The sequence below is a fragment of the Moschus berezovskii genome, chromosome 16 (genome assembly GCF_049115385.1).
Source record: "Moschus berezovskii isolate FMDL1 chromosome 16, NW_MosBer_1.0, whole genome shotgun sequence".
Classification (NCBI taxonomy): domain Eukaryota; kingdom Metazoa; phylum Chordata; class Mammalia; order Artiodactyla; family Moschidae; genus Moschus; species Moschus berezovskii.
This window is the reverse complement of record NC_142475.1, coordinates 7,836,829-7,852,757: the sequence shown is the minus strand read 5'-3', so window position 1 is coordinate 7,852,757 and position 15,929 is coordinate 7,836,829. Positions and strand designations below refer to the sequence as shown.

Genomic DNA, 15,929 nt, shown 5'->3' with positions numbered 1-15,929 from the left:
TACAAAAGAGGCAAGAATATAAAATGAGGAAAAAAATCTCTTCAATAAGTGGTGCAAGAAAACAGGACAGATAGGTAAATAATTAGAACATTTTCTTACACCATACACAAAAGAAAACTCAAATGAGTTAAATGCCTACATAGTTTGGAAGCATTACGGGGACAGAGGTGGATTTGGAACACACGGGCATACAGTGTGCTGTGGTAGAAATTTTGTTTATCGTAATCACGTATTTTTGCTGAACTTGTAAAACAAAAAGAAAAATCGAGTGCTTGGGATGATGGATTAAGAAGAATATTGAAATTCCGTGAAAAATCTCAAATTGCAGCATATTGAATTTTCAAGCTAGTCCAGCAGCTCTGCTGCTCACTTAAATGCAGATGAATGGAGACCCCGTTTGGGAAGATCCCTGGTCAGTGGTCCAGAGCTGATGCAGGCCATGCGGGTGTATCAGCAAGTATGGTGAAGAAACGGACATCCCACAAAAAACAACCAAGCAGTGTAGGGCTGAGCCAACCTGTTTCCCAGCCCCAGCAGAACAGTGTAGGCTGCAGGATTCAGCACAGGCGGACAGAGGGATCGGCCTCGTCACCCAGGGGAAAGGAGCCATTCTGGACCAGGTGCCTGTAAGTCCTTCTTTGTATCTTAAAAAATGTGATGGGTTTGACTGTGTTTAGGTACTAGAACTTAATAAAGATGAGTTTCTGCTCTTGAAGTCCTTCCTGATAGGGAGGACATTTGTAACATTGCAAAGCAGTGATGCACGCCTAGCCAACACGATTGGCAAAGCAGGGAGCAGGTGTTTGAGACCAAGGATGGTTCTAAAGATGAGTGGAGGGGAATGGTCTTAGCACGCACCCCTATGATGAACACATGGCTTTCCATCATCTAGAAAAAGATCCTGTCTGGTATATGTACCAGCTCTTAGACGATTATGAAGAAGGCAACCTTCACATTACGTCTGAGTCTAATGATTCACCTCCAGCAGAAAGGGAACTGGGAGAAGTTGTAGACAGCCCGGTAGGCAAACAAATGAAATAGGCCAAAGAAGATGGCTCTGAAAGGACCAGCATGGTCATTCATCAAGTAGGAGCCACATCATCTGTCTAGTTCATTGTTTGATGATGACTTCCATATTTTTGCCTACGATCTGGTGAAAACAACCTGATGTCATGAACTTTGTCAAATTTGTGGAACTATTAAACGTATAATTTGTAGACACAAAGACTTGATTGCTTTCCAGTTTAATGAAAACTTAAATGTCCCTAAGAACACAGATCTCTGCCAGCAGAACTGGTTTTGTTCTGAATAGTACAGATTTATGTGACCACAACGCATTTTGTGTAAGGAACTCCTTCCTCTTAAAAGTCTGTCTGTTGGGAAGGGTTACAGGCAAGTCTGGTAAAAGCTAAGGCTTCCCTGGTGGTTCAGACAGTAAAGAATCCACCTGCAATGCAGGAGACATGGGTTTGATCCCTGGGTTGGCAAGATCCCCTGAAGAAGGGAATGGCTACTGACTCCAGTATTCTTGCTGGACAATTCCATGGACAGAGGAGCTGGTGTGTCAGAGTCCTTGCATTGCCAAAAGTTAGACACAACCGAGCAACTAACACACTGTTGAAAGTTAAGCTAGTATCATAGTCACTTAAAACTGTAATAGATTTTATCCACATTCCCCTCCTCCTTTACACTCTTATTCTGCTGCCGTAATGCAAGCATATTTTTGTATTTTTGTTATTGAAAGGTTGTGGCTATAAGCTACGAATGATGCCGGGGGCCCAGAATTCTTGGCCTCCAGAGGAGAGGATTTCGATCTGGGGCTAGCGACCTGGCTTGACCACTTGGAGCTTTTGTGTAGCAAAGTTTATAACAGTATAAAAGAGTTAGAGAAAGCTTCTGACACAGACATCAGAAGGGGGCAGCAGAGTACCCGCTTGCCAGTTTTTAGCAAGGTGTCTTATACTGGTTAGCAAGCTGTTGATCGTAGATGAAAGAAACACCTCAAGGCTGAGAGAGCTGCACCCCACAACATACATGTCTGCACAAGAGGGGGTCATCTCTGTACCAGAGGTCTCTGGGAGAGATGCATAAGTCTTGAAGGAAAACAGACCTCCAAACAAGATACATAGTTTCATTAACATACCTTCAGTTCAGTTCAGTTCAGTCGCTCAGTCGTGTCCGACTCTCCGCGACCCCATGAATCACAGCACGCCAGGCCTCCCTGTCCATCACCAACTCCCGGAGTACACTCAAACTCATGTCAACATACCTTAAGAAAAACATTTCCCTGAGTAAGATATATTGCTTGGTTGGGCAATTAGCAGCTCAAGGTTGGAAAAAAGTTACTTTCAGGCAGAATGGACTGCTGTCATAGCAACACAGAATTAAAGGAGCCGTCCACGGTGGCTAAAGCAGGAGCAAAGGAATGTAGAAAAAAAAAATTGTCCGCTGTTTGCCATTTGTCTCCTGGACTTGGGGACCTCTGGCCTCTCAGGGGAGATCGGCCTAGCCGTTAACCCTTTCATTACTGCCTTTTATTTGAGGTATATCTACCTACCTACCTATCTATATTAGTGTGTATATATACATATTATATTTATGTATATATCACACACACTTCATTGTCAGTCCTTTCTTTGTGGTTGGGGTGGGAGTTAAATAATCTTCTGCAGTTTAACAGAAGTGTTTGACCCAAGTCATTTATATTTAGTGTGTTACTGCTGTTTGTTTAAAATTAAATTTGGGCATAGGAAGCATATGGGGACATTCAGCTTGTTTTAAATTTCAGAAGTCCGGAGCATCATTTAAATTTGGAGGCTTAAAACTAAATTCAAGCGTGAATCCCTTGTGAACAGTTAATGACCCACATTAGAATTTACAAAACAATTGGAAATCTGGGTAGAAGTCTGCCTTTCATTCTCAGCTTTGTTCATTTTTTATTATAAATGCTTTTCTAAAGCAAAACCCAGGTTCTTGGTCCACACTGGGTAATGCAGGTGCATTTTGGATGGCGCATATGGTCCATTATTTGTACAAATTAGTAACCTGGATTTCAGTACATGGATTTAAAAGGCAGTGGTATATCCATGGTTTATGAGTATTTGGTAAGTTCCTGGAAGAACATAGTATTTTATATTAGAAATGTGAATTTAAGAATGGCACTGTTGCCTTTTAACAAGTTCTCTGGGATATCTTTATTTTTATTGCTGTTATTACTTGTGTATGGCTATGGTCAGAAGGCTTTGCCCCATCAGCTTTCCGCCTCAGAGAATTGTCTAGACAATTAACAGCTGAAACTCCCGACACCTTTCACGGTGCTGTACGTTCTAGACAATTAACGGCTGAAATTCCCGACACCTTTCACGGTGCTGTACGTTCTAGACAATTGACAGCTGAAACTCCCGACACCTTTCACGGTGCTGTACGTTCTAGACAATTAACGGCTGAAATTCCCGACACCTTTCACGGTGCTGTAGGTTCTAGACAATTAACGGCTGAAACTCCCGACACCTTTCACGGTGCTGCACGTTCTTGATCATGGTGTGCTCTTGATGTGGACTCATTCCATTTGGTGAGTCCTGCCACGTCGGGGTCAGTCACCTGCACTGGCTTCTGGGTGTGACTGGTAGCACCCGTTAGCCAGAGTAACCTTCCATGCAAGTTTGTTGAAACTAAAATAAAGCTGCAAAAGTGGTTCATTTAGCAGCAAAACATCAACCTATCACTTTGTTTTGGAGGATCCCTGACAGTCTGAAAGCTAGGAGAAAAATGGTTTGTGAAACCAGTCCTGTAGAGATTGAAAATCTTACCTACTATTTGGGCAGACAGCGTAGGTGTGTATGCTGGCCATCGAGCGCCGACTCTGGCGACCTCTCTCGTGGCTCTTCCTGACGTCCGAGATGATGTAGTGTCCAGGCTGGGCTCTGTGCGGTTTGCCTGATGTCCATTTTTGCCTTCGGGGAGACTGTGCCTCGGCCTGGTGGACGGTAGCCTCGTGCAGTGTGTAAATGCAGCTGTCACGAGTGTCACAAATACAAGTGTCACACTACAGGTCCGTCGTCTGTTCTGCTGGGGGCTCTTGTAAGTTTCTGCATGTGCATCTCAAGGCTGAGCCCAGCTCCCCGAGCCGAAGTGGACACGAATGGCCCGGAGAGAGCTGTTCCGCGCGCACTGCGTGAGCAAGGCACAGTGACTGTGGGCCGAAAGACAAAGTCCTTTGGAGGCTCCCTGAGGGCTGGGCCAGTTGGAGCAGTTCTTGTGTTACTTAATGACTTGCATTGTGGTGGGTCCGCAGGCACCTTTAGTAACTTAATACCACAGCATCTGCCACTCTCCAGGTGAGCGTGACAGGTGATTTATTATCAGCATTTTCATCATTGTCCCATTTATTGCCTTTAGGGTTGCAGGAAAGGGAAGGGTTTTTTTTTTTGTTATTGTTTTTCCTATTTTTTCCCCATTCTTTTTCCTTCTGAGGCTTAAACCACACTCCCTGACCCATGACTAACTCTGCTCCCAGCTGAGTATTTCAAGCTTCGTTTAGGCTCATCTTTCAGACCTGCATGCATTGTTCTCACTTTCATGGCGTCAGAATGTTGGTTCCTTGTTCTAGGAATACAACATTAATTTCCAAAATAATCATGGGACTTCTGGCAACAAAAGACATGAATCTCTGTATAAAATGCATTGGCCTTTCTCATTGATCTGCTGTAGTATTATTGTGTCGTGTGTGTGTGTGTGTGTGTGTGTGTGTGTGATGTTGGGCTGCCATATAAAGCTTCAAAGGAAGACTTTAAAAGCAGACCATCCTTTTTTGCATTCTCTATTCTAAATAGAATGCTCAGTGTAACTAACTAAATTTGCATGTTAAATATATTTAGGTTTCTTGTTTTCTATGTTTGTTTTTGGGCCTCCCTGGTGGCTCAGATGGTAAAGAATCTGCTTGCAGTGCAGGAGACCTGGATTTGATTCCTGGGTTGGGAAGATCCCCTGGAGAAGGGAATGGCAACCCACTCCAGTATTCTTCCCTGGAGAATCCCATGGACAGAGAAACCTGGCAAGTTATAGTTTGTGGGGTTGCCAAAGAGTCACTAAACAACAACTTTCAAAACTAGGATTCTCTGGTCCACGACTAAAATATTTAAAATGGGAATATTTTTTCTTACAATTATATTTAACAATCTACTAGTTAAATTTTTATTTATGTTCCAGTAACTTTGCCTTCTTCTCATTGAGAGGTTTCCCCTACTCTATATCCAAATGCTTCTTCTACAGTGCCAGGTATATTTGACTTCTCAAGGGAGGGGTTGCCTAAACTTTATTTGAGTCTACATGGGCTTGATGCTTAAGGAATAAAAAACCAAGGAGGGAATGATACTGTCTCTTGAAGATTCCTCCTTCAGTTCAGGGACCCTACTCTGCTCAATGGTCTAGAAATATGGGTTTAAAATTTGGCAATATCCATGGCAAGGAATGGAAAATATCATCATGTGACCCCTCGAATTGGCCATTGCTTAAATCCGAATACTCTCCTTTTCTTTTCCAGTGAAGCCACAGATACCTCGCTACTTACTGTTGGTTTAAGAGACTGTTTCCATTTAGTTTGAACTTGTGTCTTCCCTTTTCAGGTTGAGAGATAGGAAAAAAAATTTTTTTTCCTTTTCTTAATTTTTCAAGACAGCGGGATTACTCCCTAGTCATAATGCTAGATCACACCACTGATTTATGCAGAAGATGATAAACCCTTACCCTTGTTGATTTTTAGTGCAAAAAAGCATATGGAATCAAAAAGTGCCAGACTCAGCTTTGCACTCCAGGAATTTGTAGGAGGGCTTGCAGCACTTGCAGGGTGAAGAGAAAGGAGAGGTGAGTAATATTTAGAAAGAAGTCTAAGTACTCTTTCATTACTCTCATTTCTGGTTATTTTAGGATACATTTCCGAGAGAAAAAAATATGAAAAATATAACACATATCTTAAAATACACTAGGTATTTTTATATTCAAAGCTATTTCATTAGTTTTTAGAAATATTTTGTAAGGCTTTCTTTAAAAATCCAATGTACATTATCATCAATGCTTTTTTTTTTAAAAAAAAGTAGTTATTTATTTTAATTGGAGAGTAATTACAATACTGTGATGGTTTTTGCAGTACATTAGTGTTTTTTGATTGTTATTTTCTTCATGAAAATAACAGGGTGCAGTTAAACAGTGTTTAATTCAATAAGAATTTTTCACTTAACTTTGAAAACTGAAAAATGAATATTATACAGTGAAATTTTATTTTCCACTTTAAACACAATGCCATTTTTTAATGCTCTAATTGGTGAAACAGGCACCACAGAATGATTTGGATTTCTCCACTTTTTCATGTGTCTCTTGGGTTTGTTACATAAATATTAAACTGCCCAGTTCTTTCAGGACCTAGTAGCATTCATTCTCAGAATATCAACTCTCTCAATATTTGAGGTCAATGAGAACTCTAGTTAATGGGGCAAATACATTCCCTGCTGGTTGCATATAGTCTTGTCCTAAAACTAAATTTAAATACTCTGTTATGTTTCAAGTGTTAAGCAAGTTTTTATTAAAACAAGCATTCTTATCCACTGAAGCAGACAAAAATATTGAGTCTGAGTGAGGAAACAAAAGCCCTAATCAATCAAAACAGGAAAACTTTTCAGACAAAAATGATACTTTCAGTCTCTTTTTTAAAAACATATTTTGATGTAAAATGATATGAATATAAATGCAAGTGTAGTGTTTACTTGCAAAAATCACAGTGAGATTCTGTGGTATTTAAGTATATTGCCATTCATCATTATTTATTCATTGTAGTGAAACATCAATTACTTGCTTTCTAGCACACACTTTTCTCTCTTATTAATAACACTGATTTTTTTCCCCCAGGAAATCACCCCCTTCCTGTTTCAGCTGTTTGCTTCAAGGTGGGACTCTTTCTCCAGCTTCAGAAACAAATCAAATGGCCCAGACTTCAGCCAATTAGTGCATAGCATTCCTATGGTGGCAGCGATTGGTCAGGGATGGTCACGTAATACCCAGTTGAATGCAATTATGCTTTCTGCATCTGCTGGGATAGACTCTGTTTTCTGTATTGGATATAAACCTCAGAGGATTAGTGACTATTGTTGCTGCAGTCCTTTTGCAAACGTACGGAAAACGGAACCAACTTCAAGGTAGCATATCCGGAGAAACAGAGATGAAGAAGTTGACTTTGGTATCGTTGCTTGAGTCATTTGTAGCCTTGAATGAAAGACAAACCTGGCTATCTCTCTCTGGACTCCTTAAGTATTTGATACAATAAATCCTCTTCCACTTTATTTTGTGGAGGCTTACGTTGTTATCAGTGACATTGCTTTACCAACAAAGGTCCATCTAGTCAAAGCTATGCTTTTCCAGTGGTCATGTATGGATGTGAGAGTTGGACTATAAAGAAAGGTGAGCACCAAAGAATTGATGCTTTTGAACTGTGGTGTTGGAGAAGACTCTCGAGTCCCTTAGACTGCAAGGAGATCCAACCAGTCCATCCTAAAGGAAATCAGTCCTGAATGTTCATTGGAAGGATTGGTGCTGAAGCTGAAACTCCAATACTTTGGTCACCTGATGTGAAGAACTGACTCATTTAAAAAAGACCCTGATGCTGGGGAAGATTGAAGGTGGGAGGAGAAGGGGACGACAGAGGATGAGATGGTTGGATGGCATCACTGACTCAATGGTCATGAGTTTGAGCAAGCTCCGGGAGTTGGTGATGGATAGGGAGGCCTGGTGTGCTGCAGTCCATGGGGTCGCAAAGAGTCTGACAGGACTGAGTGACTGAACTGAACTGATGTTGTTTTCAACAGTAGAACTAATTCTAACTGATACATTTATGAAAATTAATGGCACTGTTCTTGGCCCTGGGGGTACAGAGGGATATAAAACACGTTTTCTAACTTTAAGGAGCTCAGTTCTTAAAGAAACACACACACAGAGTTTATTCCAATGTATGAGAGTTATTCATGGTGTGATAAAGAATTACAAGTTGAGGAGGAAGCAGGCCAGAGAAATGATCTCCAGAAAAGTGATAGTTGAAATAATTTTTCAGGGAAATGCACATTTAAATAAAATTATCCTGGGATTTCTTCCTAAGTTTCAGTTCCTCCAAAAGCTGATTCTGACACCAAACTTTTTAGGTATAGGTAATTTATTTGGAAGATAATTCCAGGAAGAACAAGAGAGTCGGGGGAAATGAGACCGGAATGGGAGAAAAAGCAGTGAATTGACTAAATTAGTATTTCTCCTGGAGTACTGGAGAAAGCCCTCAGGGACGTGCTATCAGCGCAACGGGATCCAGCTGGAGGGAAACTGAAGAACGCCCAGAGGTTACGGGGTGGAGCGTCAGTTTGTATCTGCTACAATTCCCATTTTTTGTGGGCAGACTTATCTCCTTCCGGTTGTTTCTGTGAATTCCCAGACATCTATATTCTCATTGTTTTGATTGGTTCTGAGCTTCTAGTGAATTATCTCATTGTAGCTGTTTTCTTCCATCTGCTTTGTACCAACCTCACGTGGATCTCAGCCATTTACCTCCGATTTTCTCTGCAAACTTAAAGAAGATGCTTTTCCAGGGTGTGTTTTGATGAATACATGTGGGCAGCACAAGCTTTCGAAGATGAGGGTATTGGGAGAGTTTTTAATCTGTGAAAAAAAAATTTTAAATTTAGTATTACACAATCTTGTTCTCACTGGAAAAGACTGATGCTGAGAGGGATTGGTGGCGGGAGGAGGAGGGGACGACAGGGAATGAGATGGCTGGATGGCATCACCGACTCGATGGACATGAGTTTGCGTGAACTCCTGGAGTTGGTGATGGACAGGGAGGCCTGGCGTGCTGTGATTCATGGGGTCACAAAGAGTCAGACACGACTGAGCGACTGAACTGAACTGAACTGAATTGAATCTTGGTCTAGAAAATCTGAGGTCCCTATCCTGGGCTGTGTTCCTCAGGCATAGAGCCCGAGATAGGGATTCCTGTGGCTTCAGTGAAGTCTATAAGGGAATGAAGAAAGCAGGATAGGAAAAGGGGAAAAGCTAGGGAAACCATGGATCCTGGAGGGAGCTCTGGAATGAAAGTAGCACCACAGTGTTCTCCTTGCTAGAGACCAGGACGGCTCCTTATGCCTTTGCATCAGCCAGTCACTGGCTGCAGGCCACCTCTCAGGCGTTTCTGAACTAAGAGCTCCTGCTGTTAACGGGCATTTTTATGAGAAAGGTGCAGCTGTGAGCTGTTGGCATCCAGAGCTCAGAGAAGCTGGTGTATGGGTGTACCCACACTTGTTTGTCAAAGGGGATGTTGTTGGAATGACAAAAATCCCTACTATGGACCTTTGCTATGATGAGGAGTTCTCAGTGGCTAGACTCCTCCAGAGGCTCTTGTCTTCTGCAACAGGGCTCATCTCCGTTTTTTTCTCTCAAGACTCTTCTGCTTCTTCAACTCCTGGCCAGCTCTATGATTTTTTTTATTTTATATTTTATTGGACTTTAGTCGTTTCACAATGTTGTGTTACTTTCTGCTGTACAACAAACTGAATCAATTCCACCTGTACATAATCTTCTCATCACCAGAGCATTGAATAGAGTTTCCTGTGCTATACAGTAGGCTCTTATTAGTTATATATTTTATATCTAGTAGTGTATATATATTAATCCCAACCTCCCAATTCATCACACCAACCCACTGCTTTTTCCCTTTGGTGTCCATACATTGATTGAAATAGAAATTGACTTTTGATATCATATAAAACAGTTGCTTCTCAATATCCCTTGAAAAAGATCTTCCTTTGCCTACCCAAAGCTTGTCCTGAGTTAAATAAAGGGATACTCACTCGAGTTATTCTGGTTCTTGATTAGTTTTATGGAAAAGTCCACAGACACCTTGGAATTTTAGCCTCCACTCTCCTTTATCCATTTCTGAATGTGGAGATATAGTTTATCACTGAAACAAACGCCTGCATTAACAGAAGAGTTTATAGTCAGTTTGCTTTTAAACAGAAATAATTTTATCTTTGTAAAAGAGGAATAGCAACTAGATGAGGAGATAAACTTGCTTTTGGTGAAAAAGCAGCATATGTGAAGATGCAGAGAACTTAACTTGGCACTGAACTTGGCAGGTTTAGGAAACCTGCTGTAGTTAAATTGGATCTGAATTCAAATTGTGCAAGGATCTAGCAACCAAGTGAAATGAGATGCAGAGGTAAGTAGGTAGGGGTCATGGGTTTAATGGGTTCATATGTGATATCCTTGGAGAAGGAAATGGCAACCCACTCCAGTATTCTTGCCTGGACAATTCCATGGACAGAGGAGTCTGGTGGGCTACAGTCTGTGGGGTTGCACAGAGTCAGACACGACTGAGCGACTATCCGTCTCGTGATATCAAGGAGTACAGACTTTGCCCTGAAGACATGCTATGCTTATTTAGATCAGCATTTAAGAAAGACTGTTCTCTGTCTTCCCCGCGGAGTTTGGACTTGAGAAGGGCAAGTTTGGGATAGGGACATCAGTTACGTCGCTTTCCGGCAAAAACATGGACAATGATGCTGTTTCTGAAACAACACTGTGTCAATATGATACGGAGAATGGTAAGTTTAGACGACATGTGAAAAGTAGGAAAGACAGGACCAGAGGATGAACAGGATCAAATAAGGGCCGTGAGTACTCAGGAGAGATTACCAGCTTTGGGGCTTACATAATATTCTCTCATTCCCTGTTCTGGTTACCTCTGTGCTCTCAATAAAGCAAAAATGGTATTATGCTCTACAGACTGTTCTATAACCTTTGATAGTATAAACATCTTTCTTTATAGTAAGTGTGGTGTAAAATATTAATTTTAATAACTGCTTAGTGTTTTATTATACAGATGTTAAATGATTTATTTCATCTCCTGTTGTTTATTGTCTAAATATTATAAACCATGTAGTTAAATATCTTTAAAGCCAACATTTGTTTGTGTTCTTAATTATTATTCTAGGATGTTCTTAGAAAAAAAAATTACTGCTTTTTTTTTTTTTTTAAGGTTGCTCATAAATACGGCCAAGTTGTTCTCCAGAAGGTTTATGTACCAAAATATTTACAAAACCACCCACCTTTGATTTAAAGTGTCATGGAAGTTGTACTCTGTGACTGGGATTTCTGTAGACTAAGGTAAGTTCTAGTTGTGTAAATTTAAATGTTTTAATGGGTACTTTTACTTTAGCCTTTTTCTCTGGAGATATTTGGGGAAGTTAGGGATTTTTACTTGTGGTAAGGAATATAGCCCCTTTTTAGTCTTGTAGATAGTTTCATCTTCCTTTTGGAAAAATAGAAAATAATCTAAAAAAAAATGTCAGCTTCAAGGATTTCCCTGGTGGTGCAGTGGATAAGACTGTCAGTGCAGGGGACCACCGGTCCGAGAAGATTCCACGTGTCTTGGAGCAACTAAGTGTGCACCACAACTCAGAGGTTGCAGATCGCAACTACTGAGCCCCGTGAGCCACCGTGACTGAGGCCCATGCCTGGAGCCTGTGCTCCGCGAGAGTCACCAGAGTGAGAAGTCCGTGCCCCACGCGGAAGGGCAGCCCCCAGTCCCTGCAAGTAGCAAAGCCCACACGGAGCGATGAAGACACAGTACTGCCAAAAATAAATAAATAAATACATAAAATGGAAAAATTCAACTTCAAAATTCATGTCTATGGTATTTATCAGTTGATAATGAGCAAATTTGTTTACATGCCTATTAAGTCAATAAATATTTATTAAAAGTTCATATGTATTCTTGATAAAGTGAATAAAACTTCTCTAATGCAGATTCACCCAGTGATCATGATGACAACAATGACAGTCATCACAAGATCTGATATTTTTATGGTGTTTCCTGCAAGGAGATCCAACCAGTCCACTATAAAGGAGATCAATCCTGGGTGTTCACTGGAAGGACTGATGCTGAAGCTGAAACTCCAATACTTGGGCCACCTCATGCAATGAATTGACTCACTGGAAAAGACTCTGATGCTGGGAGGGATTGGGGGCGGGAGGAGACGGGGACGACAGAGGATGAGATGGCTGGATGGCAACACGGACTCGATGGACATGAGTTTGAGTGAACTCCGGGAGTTGGTGCTGGACAGGGAGGCCTGGCGTGCTGTGATTCATGGGGTCGCGGAGAGTCGGACACGACTGAGCGACTGAACTGAACTGAACTGAGGGTTCAAGCATTATTCTCTCAGCAACTCTATGGAACACTTAATATTATTATCTTCATGAAGCAGACAAAAAAGGAGATGAGAAATGAGATACATCAGTGAAACAAAGTATCTCTTGTGCTGTAAGTCACTCTGTGCGCTAGGAGTTCACTGAAGGACTTCCAATTAGTCTTGCAGGGGTGGGTCTTCTCAGAGGCTTCCTGGAGGAGTCAATGTGTACATTGAGACACTAAAGCTGAAGGAACGTTAGCTTATGTGCTCTTTATGTGTGTGTGTGTGTATTTATGTCCATGCGTGTGGACTTTTTGATTTTGCAAGTATTACAGGAAGCAGGGAACTAGTATTTACTGATCATGCCTCTTGTCTGGCACTACAGCTAAGTCTTTCGCACCCTTGATTTGTAAACTATGAAGACTCCTGCTTTGCAAATCTGTTGGGAGACCATCGTGAATGAAGCGTCTAGTCCTTGGTGAGAGTTTGGTGATGGCGGCCAGGACCCCAGTGGTTTTGTCATTTGACTCTCCTATTTTATACATGAAGGGACTGAAGCTTGGCAAAGTAAAGGGAACTTGCTCAAGGTCGCCCAGGGAATAACGCTGGCAAGATTCCGATCCAGGCTCTGCTGAATTGTCTCTCAGCACCTACCCCTCCTCTGCCCATCACAGGGACAAACCAGGAGTAGACGGCAAAGAAACTGGCCATGCCTTTGCATGGCCTGAACAGCGCTGCCTTGCTCTCCATCCAAAACTTAAGTGACCTCCACCATCTTTTTAAATTCTTCTGAGCGGAAGATCTTCAGTCAGCCTCCACGGAGACCTTGGATTCTTTTCTCCAGTAGAAGGCAATGAGACAGCTAGAGCCACAGAAGTGCCCCAAGCTGTCAAAGTTTTTATTTTTTGAAAACACTTCAGCACCTCAGTTCAGTTCAGTCGCTCAGTTGTGTTTGACTCTTTGTGACCCCATGAACCGCAGCACGCCAGGCCTCCCTGTCCATCACCAACTCCCAGAGTTTGCTCAAACTCATGTCCATCGCATCGGTGATGCCATCCAACCATCTCATCCTCTGTCATCCCCGTCTCCTCATATAAACTTTAAGTGGTGTCCGCCATGAACAAATGTTGCCTTTTTCTGTGGCAGTGGGTAGATAGAATGACTCTCGATACTCCTTTCTCTCAGTTTTTTGTTCATTATTTCCACTTGCATTTCGTATTCAGTCCCCTGATTTCTGCATTCTTGCCTATCACGCTACAAAAAGAGTATAAGTGAAGCTTGCCAATGACTTTCTAGCAGAAAAATTCAGTGTTTAGTTATTGTATTATTTGGCATCATACAGGAAAACCATTAAATATTCCTTTCCGTTTTAAAGCCTATACTATCCATCTAATCATCTAAACCAGAAATCTGGAAACCGTCCCGTGAACTTCATTTCCCTCATCCATCTCATCTATAAACTCTTGTCTTCTCCCCTGACCTTTACTTTCCTACCTTTCCTAGTGGACAAACATGAGGATCCTATTTGGTAGTAATTTCTAACCTGATCTCATCTGGCTATCACAAGCTTCAAGCCTTTCTTACTGATAAGGTTTAGAGTTAAAGACTGATACCCAAGATTTTGGGACAAATCACATGACTGATGTATTTCCTATTTCCATATTGTCTCGAAAAGCTTTATTTACTCTGGCTTCACCTGCAATCTGATGAATTAGAGATAAACCACATATCCAGGTTGCGTTGACTCCTCCTGTGTTGATTCGTCTTGTTGGTTCCCGGCTTATAGGAACATTTGGGTTGTAGTCCTTTCTCCAGGCCATCAACAGCATCTATTTAACTTTGGGATAGATATTCAAGCTCTGGAAGGGTTAATTTTCCCCTATATAAATTTGGGATAATAATAGTACCTATTTCATAAGATGGTTTTGAATATTACATGAGCTAATGAACATAAAACATCTAGTTGAGTGTCAGGCATGGTACAGTTCCTCAAACTATTACATGCAATTCTTCAAACAGTTGTTATTCTCATTATAATTACTACTATTCTATTTGTCTGGGAGCCCTTTTCTGAACCTCATTTTTCATGATTTCAGTTCTAGCACTATAATCTCTGTGTAACCTTTATTCTCTATCCAGTAAGAAGAAAATCTCTAGAAATATGGCTTCAACCTGGCTAACCCTTGAGTTGGATCCATTACGACACTGTCACACCTGCAGATTAAACTTCCAGACTCTCTGAAACATTTCTGAACCCTTGTGACATTTTGCTTTCATTCACCAACAGTCCACATTTCTCAGCTTAGTCAAGTGACTCTCTAGTGTCCACCTGAATTTTCTTCCTCAAAGAATGAGTGGCTACTTGGCTTTGGCATATTGCATGCACAATCGTATTTCCACTAAAATATAGGATGATTTTGGAGGACAGATGAATGAACTATATCTTCAATAAGAAGGAAACAGAAAAAGCTGGGTGGAATCTGAGCTTGAGGTCATAGAAGTATGAAGACGATTCCAGGGATGAGTAGCTGCATGAGTGGAATGTTGGTGGCACAAAAATGAGATGACAGGTTATGGCCCTGATTCCTGAATTTCTATAGTTTGATCATACTTGAGTATGTCAGTTCCTACTGAAATTAATACTGTTGGAGTAGGGCATGCTTCTTGTCTATTTCCTACCTGATTTCAAACTAAACTGAACTCAGAGATAAGATTAAAACCTGTCCAGCTTCACTCAGCACTTGTGACAATCTACCTAACCAATTAAAGGGGCATTGAAACTGGGAAATATACTCTTTGCTTTGTTTCCTTCTAATTCATCTTTTAGTGATTTATAGATCATTCCTCACATGATCAAGGTGCTTTACAATACAGTAAACATCACAACGCCGGCCCCGGCGGCGCAGACGCGGGGGACCCGACGCAACTGACCAGGCAAAGAGGCGCGGCCGTGAGGAGCTACCCCACGCCTGAGGCCAGGGCAGGCGGCCGAGAGGAGCTACCCCACGTCCAATAGGCGGTGGCTGCGCGGGCGCAGGAGGGCTGAGAGGAGCTATTCCACGTTCAAGGTCAGGGGGCGGCCTTGAGGAGATACCCTTTATCCAAGGTAAGGTGCAGGGGCTGCGCTTTCTTGGAGCAGCTGTGAAGAGATATCCCACGCCCAAGGTAAGAGAAACCCAAATAAGACGGTAGGTATTGCGAGGGGGCATCAGAGGGCAAACACACTGAAATCATGATCACAGAAAATTAGTCGATCTGATCACATGGACCACAGCCGAATGTGGTCCCCTGGAGAAGGGAATGGCAAACCACTTCAGTATACTTGCCTTGAGAACCCCATGAACAGTAACAAAGGCAAAATGATAGGATACTGAATGAGGAATTCCCCAGGTCGGTAGGTGCCCAGTATGCTACTGGAGCTCAGTGGAGAAATAACTCTAGAAGGAATGAAGGGATGGAGCAAAAGCAAAACCAATACCCAGTTGTGGATGTGACTGGTGATAGAAGCAAGGTCTGGTGCTGTAAAGAGCAGTATTGCATAGGAACCTGGATGTTAGGTCCATGAATCAAGGCAAATTGGAAGTGGTCAAACAGGAGATGGCAAGAGTGAACATAGACATTCTAGGAATCAGTGAACTAAAATGGACTGGAATGGGTGAATTTAACTCAGATGACCATTATATCTACTACTGTGGGCAGGAATCCCTTAGA

The 15,929-nt window shown here is 41.9% G+C and overlaps 1 pseudogene; it reads left to right on the top strand.

Annotated features, from left to right (window-relative positions):
- Window positions 1-384: 384 nt before the first annotated feature.
- LOC129560405 (spindlin-1-like) lies at window positions 385-1,168 on the top strand (annotated as a pseudogene).
- Window positions 1,169-15,929: the final 14,761 nt, after the last annotated feature.